Consider the following 14,240-nt stretch of genomic DNA (forward strand, 5'->3'; position numbering starts at 1 on the left):
CCCCAAGTCAAGCTTCTCCAGCACTAACTTCAGGTAGGGCCACTCTACAGAGTCAAACTCCTTCTCAAGGTCCAGGACCAGGCATCCCAAAGAAGGCCATCGGGCCAGAGCCAGACTCTGAACCCGGAACAAGCGTCTAATGTTGTACGACGTGCTGCGAGTCGGCACAAAACCGTTCTGGTCAGCGTGCAGTAAGGCAGGCACCAATGGAGCCAGTCGCTGGGCCAACGCGGACGCCAGGATCTTATAGTCAGTGTTGAGGAGTGCCAGCAGTCTGTACGAGCCCAAGCTAAGCTCGTCTTTGCCCGGTTTCAAGAGAGAAACTAAGTTTGCCTCATTCAGTGAAGGTGGGAGAGCAGAATCTGCGATTGCCACCCTATACATGCGCAGCAATTCGGGGATGAGGATACAGAGTAAGCTTTGTAGAACTTCGCAGGTAATCCGTCAGGTCCCGGGGATTTTCCACTTGAAATGGAAAAGATAGCTTCGCGTAATTCTTCCGGCATGAGCGGCGTTCCCAGGTCCCCCCGCTGTTCATTAGTAACTACTGGCAGGTGCAGAGGCAACAAATATGCCGAGATGTCGTCAGCTGAGATTCGCAGTCGGGAGCGGTAAAGTCCTTCATAATGTGTCGTGAAGGCCTCGTGGATGGCCCTCTGCGTGTGTACAGTGGTGTCTGGGGCAGTGCGGATAGACATTACCGGCATGGTCTGAGCGTCGCGTCTAATCAGCCACGACAGCAATTTACAAGGTTTGTCGCCTAGGCGGTGCATTGTCATCGAGTGAGCCGCATAATTCAGATTTTTCAACCTGTCCAGCAGTTGTGTGTGTCGCTCCCTGGCCGCCAATAAAGCCCCGTCGTCCCCTCCCGCTGCCTCCCGCTCTCCCTCCAACAAGTCAGATTAGACCTGTGCAAGTCCCACTGCGCCGCCCAGTCTGTAAGTGCCCTCATTGCCCCAGCTACTGGCGTGCCAACCAGGGGAGGAAATGAGCGGTCCAAGGCAACATCCAAGACAGCATTGTAGTCACCTCCAAGTAGTAGCGGCACTCCATGCAATGGGGCCAGTACCGTGGACAGGTGTGTGAAAAAACGCCCCTGGTCCGTGTTGGGAGCATAAATGGAAGCGAGGACTATAAACTGCCCATCCAGTTTACCATAAAGTACTACATATCTACCCTCTGTGTCTACCTTGCAATGGGAGAGTTCAAATGGGACCCCAGGGCGTATCCAGACCAGCACCTCTCGTGCGAATGCAGAAAATCCTGTAGCATGCAACTGTCCCGCCACCTGCGGTGCAGCGTGAGCGCCTTCAGGCCGGTCAAGTGAGTCTCTTGCACTAGCGCAATGTGAACATGGTGTCGCTTGAGATATGAATAAATCTGGTAACGCCGCGAAGGTGTATGCATACCCCGCACATTCCAGGTACAAAATGTAATCGCAGCCATTGCATATTCATTCTACCCTCCCGCCCAGCCACCCCCCCAGCAACCAGCAGACCCGCACAGCACAGCAAACACCCACATATTACATCTAAACATTTTCGCACATGTCCGTATGTTCCAAGGAAAATATAAGGGGGAGTGTAAAAAGTCAACCAACTCTGTGAACAAGGTAATCAAAAACACAATGCCAAAAGGTCGACATGTTGTCATCCAAACGCTCCTACGAGCTAAAGAGTCCTTAAGTTAAAGGGGGGGTGTGCTGAGCGGCTGGCTCTGTCCTTACGTTAGCATCATGTGTTCAGGTTGAGGATGCCTCCCGTCACAGGCCGTTCTCAGTGGTCGGCCCAGTTCCATCGGTGACCCCCAGTGAACGGGGCTCAGAGCTCCCGGGTCCAGGGTCCAACCATCCTCCGATATCTCAGATTGAGCCCCAGTGCAACACTCACCTTCAGAGGTCCGTCCACCCCTGCAATGGTGTCCCATGGCTCACCAGCGGAGTGCGCTCTCGTGTCGCACCTGGATGAAAGGGGGCCAGACTCGTAGCAACACCATCCCTGCGTCTGGTCGCCCCTCCGCTGGCAAGAGAGCGTCTGTAGCACCTCAAAGGTGAGAAAGCAAAGCAAAGCGAAAGTCTAGCCATAAACAGAAGTTCCCGAAGATAGTTTCAAAGGGGGCAATTCCGTAGATTTGTTCACCATCGCTTGTAACCGCACGAGGGCTGGCTTCTAGGTCTTGATCCGCTTCCAACGATCCGCTGATTACCGCCACCATTCGGAGAGCCTCCTGTTGCTCACTCTGCACTGCTTCCGGTGTGGGTCCCACCTCCGTCCCCTTGGTCGGCAACTTTATCGGCGTGGGTCTTGAACGTGCCGGTCCATTTGTTTGATCTTGGGTGTTGTATCGGATATGGCAGCCTCCAACGCAGTCCTTCGTTCCGACAGCTTCTTATGATCAGCTCGGAGGTGTGTTAGGTCAATGGCTACACCATCACTTTTTGTCTCCAGAGACGTACGGGTCAGTTGCAGCGACTCCTCCAGGCGCTCCATCGCCGCCATCATCGTATCCAATTTGGAGGCAGCCAGGTCAGACCCGGTCGTCTTCACCATCTTGCCCTTCACTTGGGTGCCGCTGGCGCTAGCTCTCATCTTGGGCCCCCCCAGACATGTGCAGAGCGGTGTGGTCAATCCACTAGCGCTTCCGCGAAGATCTCCCAGTGCCCACACGAGGACACAGTGCGTTGCAAGGCGGATGAGCATCTACTTCGGGGGATGCGGAACGACTCCACCACCATTCCGCGACGGTGACACCACTACCCGCCAGGATTCCTAGTGACTGGGGAGGAGGGGGGTAGAGGAATAGTGTATGTTCTCCTTGCCCTGGCCGGCACTAGTTGGTGAGTGTCAAAGGCAGGCAGTGCGTCACCACGAAGGCCGGGGCCAGATTCACCGTCCGGCGGCGGCAGTCCCTCCAAGGCGGCCACCCATGCGGTACCGCGCGGGCCCCTCCGCACGCGCCGCAGACCAGGCGGCGGCCTCAGCTCTATGTCTCTTCACCCCACGGTGCCTCCACCAATCACCCCGGTATAGAGAAGCATCTCACCGAGAGGGGGGCAACAACGAGGGTCGAAATCCCTGCGGGACAGGTGGCGGCCTCCTCCCAGCCGCTCCAGGCTCCACCTCCGGGGGACAATCGGTGGCCGTATGGGTTCCCTCTCGCACTTCTCCACGGGCGCCCACCAGTCAGCGACAGAGTCCAATGTCCTCCAAACAGTATGGAGCCCCTGTCCTCTATCCAGAGGCCCACCAGCAAGGGCATCAGCAGTTAGGCCCCCTGGGGGTGTATAAAGTCAGGTCCTGCGGGGTGCAACAAGCGATCTATATCTGCAGCCGACAGTGTGGCCCGCCGCGACGCAGTCTGCTTGGGCCGTTGGATGCGCAGCTTTCCCCAGAGATATCTAGACCAGGGGGGACCTCCACCAAGCGTATCAGAGTTTACGTGGGCTAGTATCCTTATCCGTGCCTCAGGGACGCCGAGTCCCGCGTCGTGGTTGGCACAGCTCCAGACCCTACCAACACGTCGATCCAGCCATCTGCCGGCCGCCACCGCAGCCGGAAGGGGGTGCAGAGCGCTCGGGGACACCACTCCGGTTGATCCGCCGTCTCCGATATTTCCCACCGCCTCAGGGCACCGCTCACTCCCCGCCATGACTGTCTCTGTATCGCCTCGGATCCTGAGGCCTTGTCGTTCCGCAACTCTACCCCCGTCAGCCGGGCCCTGTGTGTACTGCTCAACCCCGTTCTCGCGTTAGCAGACGCGCCGGCCGGGGGAGATCACCCGGGAGGGCTCTGGGTCACAGGCAGCTCCGGGGCACTTGCAATGCCACAATCAGCCCCAAAATCAGGAGGAGGGCAGTGGGTCGTCTGCGGGAGCTCCGCTAGTGATATGGGACAACTACGGATAAATTTGGCAGAGAAACGGCCTGCTGTCGGGGAGCTTTGCACGGAGCTCTACCCGGGATCGTCCGCCGCCATTGCGTGCTTAGCCACGCCCCCTTACTATGGGTCCTGATGATAGGTTCGTTCCATCCAACGCTCGAACAGGTTCACTCTTGGATTTCAGAATCGCTCGTAATCCCACCTTGGCTGCGAATTTTAAGTCGCAAAAATTTCCTGTGGCTCCGGAATCAATCATTACTGAAACTTCTGTTAACGTTACCTGTCGAAATTTGAGTACCATTGATAATATTAAGTGTGGAGCGGAGGATTGCAGGGTATTAGCTACTTGATGCTCACTTGGAGTTGACTTTTGATTAGCATTCACCGGTCCAACTCCTCCTTCTGGAGGTGCTGCGAGTTTTCCTTCGGCTTAAAAGGAATTTTAGGTTTCTTTGGCCAATTTCGTACAAAATGCCCACTGGAGCCACAATACATACAAGGATTATTTGCTCTCCTTCTCTCTTTTTCTTCCTTGGTGAAAGGTCCTCTTATTGTTCCGATTTGCATTGGTTCAGAGCCTGTTGATTATTCTGTCATTTTATTTCCTTCTGATCTAACCCGATCGAACCTAGGAACTATTGTTTTGAAGTCTCTTCTCTTCTCTCCTTCCCGCTCACCTTGACGAAAGTCAATTTCTAGGACCAAATCCACCAACTGCGATATCTCAGTGGGTCAGTTTTTTGAGCTAACACATCCTTGAGCTCGTCTCGTAGACCTCTATAAAATTCTAGAGCCCTTTTACTCTCTGGCCAGTCCGTTTCAACAACCAATTTGTTAAATTGGCCCATATATGCGATTAAATCTCAATTTCCTTGTCGCAAATCAAGTCATTCATTATCCACCGCTTGAGAGATTCTCCTTCGGTCGAAAATTCGAAGAAATTCTTGCTTGAAATTTTCATAGTTTTGCAAAATGGGATCATCACGAGAAACCAGTGGCAAGGACCAGGATGCCGCATCTCCACTCAGATATGATAAGACAAAAGCCACCTTAGACTGCGCATCTGGGAAAATTGAAGGGCGACACATGAAATGCAACCTACACTGTGTGATGAATATCTGTGCTTTCTGTGGGTCCCCACCAAATCTCTCTGGAGGCGCTAACGGGATAACCGGGGATAATGAATGAATGACTTGTGTCGTAACCCTATTTGGATCTTCAACAGATAAATGTGATGTGTCTCATCCCGAACCCAATGGTTGCCTTAATCTCTGAGCTAATTCTGCCATCTCCTTTCTAGAGTTTATTACCTTCTGCTTCAAACTTTCATTGTCCTCTCTTACAGCCACTAACTCCTTTTGTATAGTTTCTAATACTGTTCCTAAGGTCTGCAAATGTATTCCCTCTGCCATCTCTGCTCAGGCACAATATACCACGTGGGCACTTCACTCTGTCAAGCCTTACTATGTCTTACCAAGAGCTTGAGCAGGAACAGAGATGCTGGTTCCCCACTCCCTCTCAAGAATGCCTCCGAGATCCAGTAACTAAAAACTAGACACTCTCACGGGGGAAGGGGGAGTGGATAAAATAATAAACAAGAAGAGACTGGCCCTGATACTGGTTCTCTCTCGAGTTGTCAACCTCTTTCTTGGTGTGGCTGCTCGTACTCTTCAGAGAGTGTCTAGAAAATATAGAACACAGATTAAGTAAAAACCTACTCTACTCTAATTCAGTACTTATTTCCTAGTCTGTCTTTACCTACCCTAGTTTTTAGGAACTGAGCCTCTCCTCTATACCTCTTGCTAATTACTTCTTAGCTGTCAGTTATTTTTTTCTGCACCATATGAAACACCTGAAAGCACACAATTATCTTTTATTTTTTATTTTTTTATAATATTTATTTTATTTTTTTAACTTTTAGCACACTTTATACATTATACATTTATAACTTCATAATTCTTTACTTCATATCTTTTATATACATACAATACATTTCCATAGATGATCCAGCCTCCTCAATTATCATTCCATTGAAGACATAAGTTCATAAATCCTTTTAACAACTATGGTGTATCCCCAATCCCTCCTTCCATCTGTTTATGGGCTCCCATATTCTCAAACCTAGGATCCTTCCTCTCCTACCTTTCCGTGCATAAATATTCTTCTCCATATTATATGCAGCCAGCAGGTTAACCAACAAGATTAGCATTAACGGTGGATTTCTGTCCAACCAAGCCCTGGCGATGGTCAGTCTGTAGACTGCCATTGCAACAAACAAGAATTCCCGTTGCCGCTCATTCTCGTCTGGGCCCACCCCTAAAAGAATCCAAGATGGAGTAAGTATAACTTGGATCCCCAATGACCTCGTGAGAAAACCCTCTATGTCCCTAAGCAATGTGTGCAATTGGGGACACTTAGCAAATATGTGCACACTATCGGCATCACCGGAGTTGCATCGGGGACAGGTAATCCCTGCAGTGCCACCCCACTTTGCTATCCTAGTTGGGGTAAAATAGATCGAATATAATGTTTTATAATGTTGAGACTGCAAGGGGGATGAACAAAGAATTGTTCGTCCTAGGTCCAATGATTCGTGAAACCAAACAGTTTCCCCACCTAGTTTCTCCGCCCACTTGTTACTATGTTTTTCCATGTCATCAGATTTTTCTTTTACCAAACTTGCGTAAAAAGACCGGATTGTGCGATCCCCTAGGAGTCTTATTTTCTCCAAAATCTCATTCTTATCAAAACCTGCTGGCCCTCCCACTTTGTTATTTAAAAAGCTCCTATTCTGAAGGTACTTAAAAAAAACCTCTATTATTGATACCATATGTATTCCTTAAATCTGAGGGGATGGTACAGTTTGTAGATTTAAGGAACACAATTATCTTAGTAAATGTTTAATCTCCTCTTTTCTGTCTCTATATTATTTCTGAATATTACTCCCTTACTTACTTCTTATGGCACTCTTTGCTTCTTTTAATTATCTTCTTTTTCTTTCCTTAGAGACACTAGTTTTCTCTGTATAGATATTGACTATGCTCACTAATGTCTGTTTCTTGTATCTTCCTTTACAGATAAATCTTTTTCTGGACTTCGGTAAGTAAATCCTATTTTCTGTCTTTCAATAATTCTACATTCTTAACCCTTATACATCATAGGCTTTCTTCTTTATTTTCTTATGGTTATTGATAACTCAACATCTAGGTAAGTTTGTCTAGTTCAGTATTTAACACAATGAAAAATGTGTTTCTTTTAAATTCAACTGTTGTTAGTTAAATCACTTAGCTCTGTTTTCTTTTTTTCTGTCAATAGATGGCGCTGGACTCTTTGACTTCGTTTTCAGAGTTGAACGACATTCAACGATATTTCTGTCTGTACTCGGAATTCCTTTCACGGACTCCTGGAAAACAGCGTACTACCTACTCTGACGCTGTAACGACGCAAAGACCGGACGAAACCCAGACAAAGGTACTCTTTTTAACCTAAACTAAACGCGAGAATTTCCTTAGCCGCTGACCTTGAAATTTCCCTCAGTGAAGTGCACACCAGATTGTTAGCGTGAGCTTCACATTCCAACGACACACCTGTGACAGCAACGATAAACTAGACTGCCTTTAGAAACTAGAGGCAGTGGCCAACTTAGAGTTCTTGGATCGAATTGATCTCGACCAGGAATTACCCTGTGGCTTCTCTCCTCGTTTTGGGCCGCAATTCCTCCACATCAAGGCACCAACTAAAGTCTTCGGCACTTGAGGGGTCCTGACACAAGGGCAACCCAGAGGACTGCACTCAGTGCCTCTAGAGCTATTGATGGATCAAAGTTTTGTTTAACACCGTTTTCCGACTGGGCAAGCTTAGCTACCACACAGACCGACTCATAATAATAGTAAATAGTAGTAACACAGAGAGTGATGGTAGAGAGGCAGGATAAGAATGTAGAAACAGTCTACAAGAAGATCAAAGACTATTTTGTACAAAATAGAATTAGGAAACAGTTTGGAATGAATAGGAGCTGTAAAAGTTAGTGAAGTATAATTATATTAACAACAGAACAACTTACTGGGGCCAGCAGAAGAGGCTGCAGAGGACCGTTTCTGCCCGCTTTCTTACGCCGGAGTCTGGGGTGTACTCTTCTTGCCCCTGGGAGGTGCTGAATGTGAGCATGTAATAAACACAAACATGGATGATTTTTTTTTTTAAATATTCGATTTCTTTGACCACAATCTAAAATTATCTCGGGGAAACAAATTAACAACAATCGCACTACATGTATTGACCTATCTGATCTGGTCAACTAGGAGGACACTAGTACAGTATTGTTGGATTCGCAGACCGTCTACTTGGAAAGTTATGTAAATCACGAACTAAACCAACAACAAAAAGGTTCTACTATGACTGCCAGCACTCAGCAGCACGCGACGTGACAGACACAGTCCGTCATCATGATTGCAGACCACTAAAAAATGTCCTACCACTAATAACAAGTCATAATATACTCAACCTATCAATCCACCACTATCACTTCTTCTTAGTGGCAGCAGGAGTACAAAGGAAGGACTAGACTTGAGTCTCTAGTCTCTCTAGCATTACGCAGTTCTGTAAAGTACTACACTCATACATATTCAGGCCAAATGAGCACAAAGTTGCAAACAAGTAAGCATAGTAGCAACGCCACTGAGGAGGCGAGCACCTGCAATTGCAGAAGCTATTTAAACATTATTTTACCTGCAATGTAATCGAATCGGCAGCATTCTTGCTCTTTGGGAAAAACATATATTAGCAATATAACACAGAGCAGAAGTAAACAAAGTAGTTATTAAATAGCTACTCACCAAGGCCAAGGATCTCCACGCACAGCAGGTCGAGCAGGTCCTGCTCCTGGTCGAGGAGGTCAGCCCACCGGTGCGTCGCTTGGTCATAGGTGCGCCGGACCCTGACTCCCTACGCATGGCCCGGCACACCTTATCCCACAGCTGGCGATGCTCCCGGAGGCCATACCCTTGACCAGGCCTGCCCCCTGCTGCCACGGTCTTCGGGAGGTGGCACAGAATATAAAATATAAGTTCGGCCACCTCTACCACGCTGAAAACCTCCCTGGCCACTACATCCTCCACCCTCAATCGCCCGCAAGGGAGCCGGGTATGGGATGCGGGACCCTTCCCCTTGCTCTTCCCGGCTCCCTTTGCCATGGTCCTGGACAGCTGAAAAAAAAAATAGGAAAGAATAGGGAAAAAGTACAGAAAAGAATAGAGTTAAAAAAAAGTAGCTTTAAAGTAACCAAAAGTAGAAAAAAAATATATAGATGTAGAAAAAGAGAGGGATAGATAGGTAAAAAAGATCCCAAAAAGTTCAAAGAAACAAAGGATTGCAAAGATTAGGTGGGGATTGAAAAAGCATGCCCAGAACCATAGCAATGAATGAAAAACAAGATGGCCGTGCCCATTGAGGACCGCGTGGGTAAGTTTGCGTGATATTTCCCCCGCGAGCACGCAAAAACGCATGCAAACACGTAATAGCGCCCAGCGCACAACACGGGCTTGCAAATAGTGCCCAGAAACGGAAATACGCAACGCGGACAAGATGGACGCTCCCATGTACGACCGCATGGGTACCTTCATTGTCAGTGCGCTGCAAGCGGCCTGCGAACACGCAAAATTCCCCGTGAACACGCAAAAAAAACCCGGCAAATTTGCTCGAATTCACGAATTATGCGGAACGCAAATTGGCGCATTTCGCCCATCCTTAGTGGTGGTGTCCACGATTGATGTGGTGGTGTCCCTGAGTGATGTGGTGGTGTTCCTGAGTGATGTGGTGGTGTCCCAGAGTGATGTGGTGGTGTTCCTGAGAGATGTGGTGGTGGTGTCCCTGAGTGATGTGGTGGTGTTCCTGAGTCATGTGGTGTGTGAGGGTGAGGGTGTGTGGGGGTGTGAGAGGGTGAGAGTGAGTGAGGGTGAGTGAGGGTGGGTGAGGGTGTGAGTGTGTGTGAGGGTGTGTGAGGGTGAGGGGGTGTGAGGGTGAGGGAGGGAGACGGGGTGAGAGGTTTTGGGGTGAGGGTGTGTGAGGGTGAGGGTGAGGGGGTGTGAGGAGGTGTGAGGGTCCGAAGTAAATGGTGGCTGGGCAGACATCATAAGACAGAGAGAAGAGACTGCGTGGTGACTGTGTTGGTCAGTTTCAGAATCAGGAGGGGCAGAGTCAGCACAGTCTGCGAGGGATCAACGTGTCTAGAGGCAAAGCATAGCAGATGTAGCATTGCAGCTAGCAAGTCGAGTGTTTTCAAGCTGAGTGTCCCTAGAGATATGGCAACACAGCAACAGCATTTGAGGAGCAAGTCTACTGTAAACAAGCACGGTAGGCTTTCACTTTCATCCAGAAACAAGCTCTCGGCATTGCTGTGGTGTGGGGGGGGGGGCGGAGGAGCGGCAGCATTTGAAGTCTGATGCCAAGGCACAGACAAATGGTGGTGCGTGATGTGCACGTGGGGGGCGGGGGAGCGGCAGCCTTTGAAGTCTGATGCCGAGGCACAGACAAATGGTGGTGTGTTATGTGGCTGTGCACGCGCATAGATCACATGAACCGTATGCGATCCGCAGCCGTTTTGGTAGACTTTTCTTTTCTGCTTACTATAATCTCGCCTGAACAATGCGCAAGGGCATTGGCTCAGGCGAGACCTAAAAAAGATTTGAGCCTGACAAGGAATTAGAGCATTTCCTGTAAGCAGCCATTCAGAAGAAAAGCCTTCACTTTCAAATGCAAAGTGAGCAGAGACAGGAAAAAAACAAAAAACAAGCACAATCCTGACTTGGAAAGTAGCCCAAACCAAACTATCCTACCAAACAAAAAGCCCAACAGACGGGGAACATCTGAGTGCAAAACATTAAATAAACCCAAATAAAATACAAGCAAAACAGATGGAAGCACTGCAGGGGAGGCATCAGTAAAAGTGTCTGTGGCATACAGAGGGATTAGGAGTAAGAACTCTACATTTAAACTTAAGCAGGTAGGGAGCTCCCATAGAACTCATACAAACACTATCAGAGCAGGAAATGAAGAAAGACAAGAGTCCCCCAGAGAAAAGATGAAGTACCACAGCGGAATGAGACAGTACTTAGTCCCTGCTGCATGGGAGGAACGAATGAGAGAAAGGAGGGACAAAGAGGCAGGACTGACCACTGGCAAGCAAGAATTTTTGAAGGACACTGACATCGACAAATGAGAAACTGGGGGATGGCTTTAACCCAACATAAGAAGTTACAATAGGTCTCGAATGCTCGACCTAAAAATACTTAAAATGCAGTGACATATGTTGCCACGCATTAGAATGCCATTTGCAAAGGTTGACTGGTCACCTTTCTTTTTCTTTAAACAGATTTTATTGGCATTTGGTTTATGTGCAATTCCATTACTTTCATGTCAAAACATTTACATGACCACATGGTTTATACTATTGTTCTCGTCCTCTTTTGTGCTTGTTGCCAGTTCTTAAGAAAGAAATTATTTCAATACACTCTTTTCCAGACTGGTCACCTTCCTGTTGCATATTGCTATGTTTGAGTGTTGAATAGGTACTAATGAGCTGTGACCTATGCCCAAACAGTGCTAACAAGTGTAACAAGTGCTGAAGGTCAGCACAATTTTTTAGATTGACACGTCCCCAGTAGGCACATGCATCTTTGCTACATGTTTGCATGATGTGCTTAAAGTGCACTTGGTCAGACAGTTGAAGAAAGCAAGGCTTGGAGTAAGAGTGTAATGCCCCAGACATGGCATAATGGCCAGAGCTGCCAACTTTGGAGCTGGGGAACCGGGTTCTAGTCTCTGCGTCGCCTCAGCATCCTGTGATTCTGGGCAAATCACTTAATCTACCAATGCCTACCGTAAAAAATAATTTGTCGTCGTGTAATATAACTGATGCTCAAATAAAACGCTCCAATACCTTCAAATCCATTGCGGTCTAAAAAAAGGAGGAGGTTTTTTCCGTGAGAGTTGTGATGACACTACAAGAAGGTAGACAGACATGTACACAATCAGGGAAGTGCTTTGAGGGTCCATTACATGTAAATAATGTTCCAAAAAAGCACAGCTTCAAAAACTACATGCAGTTGCAAAAAGACATTGATTACAAAGTAAAAAGAAGCTCCAGCAACAAATAAAAGTCTATCACGCTGAGGCTGGGGGTTCGCAGTAGACAGCGCCATCAGTTATAGACCACAGTTCCTATGAAAGGGGGGCAGCATTGAGGGTTGTTTGTGAGGTGTGGTTAAGGAAAGATCATTAGACTCACACCCAATTGTATTGGACTGTGAATGTTGGGAATTCATTGGACGCAATGTTTTCAAATAACTCCAGCACCATTCGCTGTACAAAAACTAAAGCAAAGTGTTTGAAGGCACAATGGCTTACCCATTGGATTTTATGCAGTTACTCTGTAGTTTATTCAATACCTTTGGGGGGGCATAACATTCAAAAGCATGGAAATTACAAGATGGTGCATTTTACAGTTCCCACACTCATTATTTCACTTGCAAACATATAGCAAGACCTCTCTAAAAGGTTTATTCCTGCACACATCAGTAGCCTTCCTGTTAGACCTGGCACCATTGACGTGGGTCTCCCTTTCATTTTTGCTGTTGCCTCATGTGTTTTTGCTGGTATTAGATGCTTTGGGCATGGTGCTGCTGCTATCCAGTGCCACAGTGCAATTGCTCCCTATTGTAAATTGATGTATGGATTAGTGATTCCATGTTTGGCTATTTTGGTTTACTTGTCAGACCCTAGTCTAGTGCACTGAGTGTGCCAGTGCGTGTAATCCAAATGCTGCTGGTGGGCCTGCAGCACTGGTTGCGCCACCCACAGAAGCAGCCTGGTAAAATGTGTCTAAGGTCTGCCATTGCAGAGCCTGCGTGCAGTCTGGTACTGTCATGCTGACTTGGCAAGTGCACCCACTTCCCAGTCCCTAAACCTTCCCTTTTCTTCATATCAGTCACCCCTAGGGTAGGCCCAAGAGCAGGGTGTATTGTAAGTATAAGGTAGGACAAGCTCTGATGTGTGTGGCATGTCCTAATAGTGAATTACAGCCATTTTCTTGTTTCACTATTGCAAGGCTACCTGTTCTCCATAGGCCAGAATGGGCTGTTAGAGTTATTACATTTTATAATCCTAACTGTCTCAGAGAACATGGTAGAAATTCGAGTTTAGTATGCCTATAAAATACATCTTTTAGTAAAGTTTATTTTAATATTCTGTGTTTGCAAATACCACTTTTAGAAAGTAGGTATTTGCTTGTCTAACCATTCAAACCTGCCTCTGCTAGGTTGTGTATTCCTATTTCTGGTTTTGAGAGTGACAGGGCTGGGGAAATCCAGGAGACAGGCTAAGTCACCCAGTGGTGAATAGAGAGATCTGCATCTAGATGGGAGGGTGGAGTCACACCTGAACCTTGAATAGGGCTGTGCCTGCCTTCCACAATGCTGGCTCCACCCCCTGGGGAGCGACTGATGTCTCTGTCCTGCACACTGAAAGAAGAGAAGGAGTCCTGTAAACAAAGTGCTCCACCACTGTACTTGCCTTCCACAATGCTGGCTCCACCTCCTGTGGGGTGTCTGATGCTTCTGCCCTGCACTGTGAAAGGAAAGGAGATGTCTGGTAAACAGAGTGCTTCAGAGTGCTTCAGAACTGGTTTGGACTGGGCAAAGGCCCCTCTCCCCTCAGAGAACAAAGGATTTTCGGGTCTAAATATTGGGACCCTGATCCCATGAAATTAGATCACTTTGGACTACAAGAAGAAACCTTTACTGAGGAGAGGAACCTGAAGAAACTGAAGAGAGACTATTCCCAAGCTGAAGTGCTGCTTGGGGGATTGGCCTGCAGTGGTTGCCTTACTGCCAAAGGCAAAGGAAGGAGAAAGGAACTTTGTGTACATTGCTTTCAACTTGTGAAGGATCTCCAAGGGCTTGAAAAAGAGCTTGCCTCCTGCTGAAGTCTCAGGGACAACAGACTTCACCCCCAGCTTCCCAGAGTTCTTGTGGAAGTGCCTGCTGCTGTTTTGGGGCCTTCTGAGGAACTGCGTGTCGCAAGGAGCTGAAAGCACGACTCAACGAGAAAAAGCGTGTCGCCATCGCTGTGCCTGCCATCGCAACTCCGAAGGAGGGTGTCACTGCTGCAACTGTCGCACTGCACCGCATTGGCGAGAAGCGCGCCGCAACGAAGAGGAAGCATGTCGCCGTTGCTGCTGCTGCCTTCGCAACTCCGAAGAAGGTGGGTGTCGCCGCTGGAGCTGTCGCACTGCACCGCATCAGGAGAAGAATCTCGCAACGAGTTTGGAGCGTGTCGCCGTCGCTGTGCCTGCCGTCGCTGTGCCTG

Source organism: Lissotriton helveticus, chromosome 6 (assembly GCF_964261635.1).
Source record: "Lissotriton helveticus chromosome 6, aLisHel1.1, whole genome shotgun sequence".
NCBI lineage: Eukaryota > Metazoa > Chordata > Amphibia > Caudata > Salamandridae > Lissotriton > Lissotriton helveticus.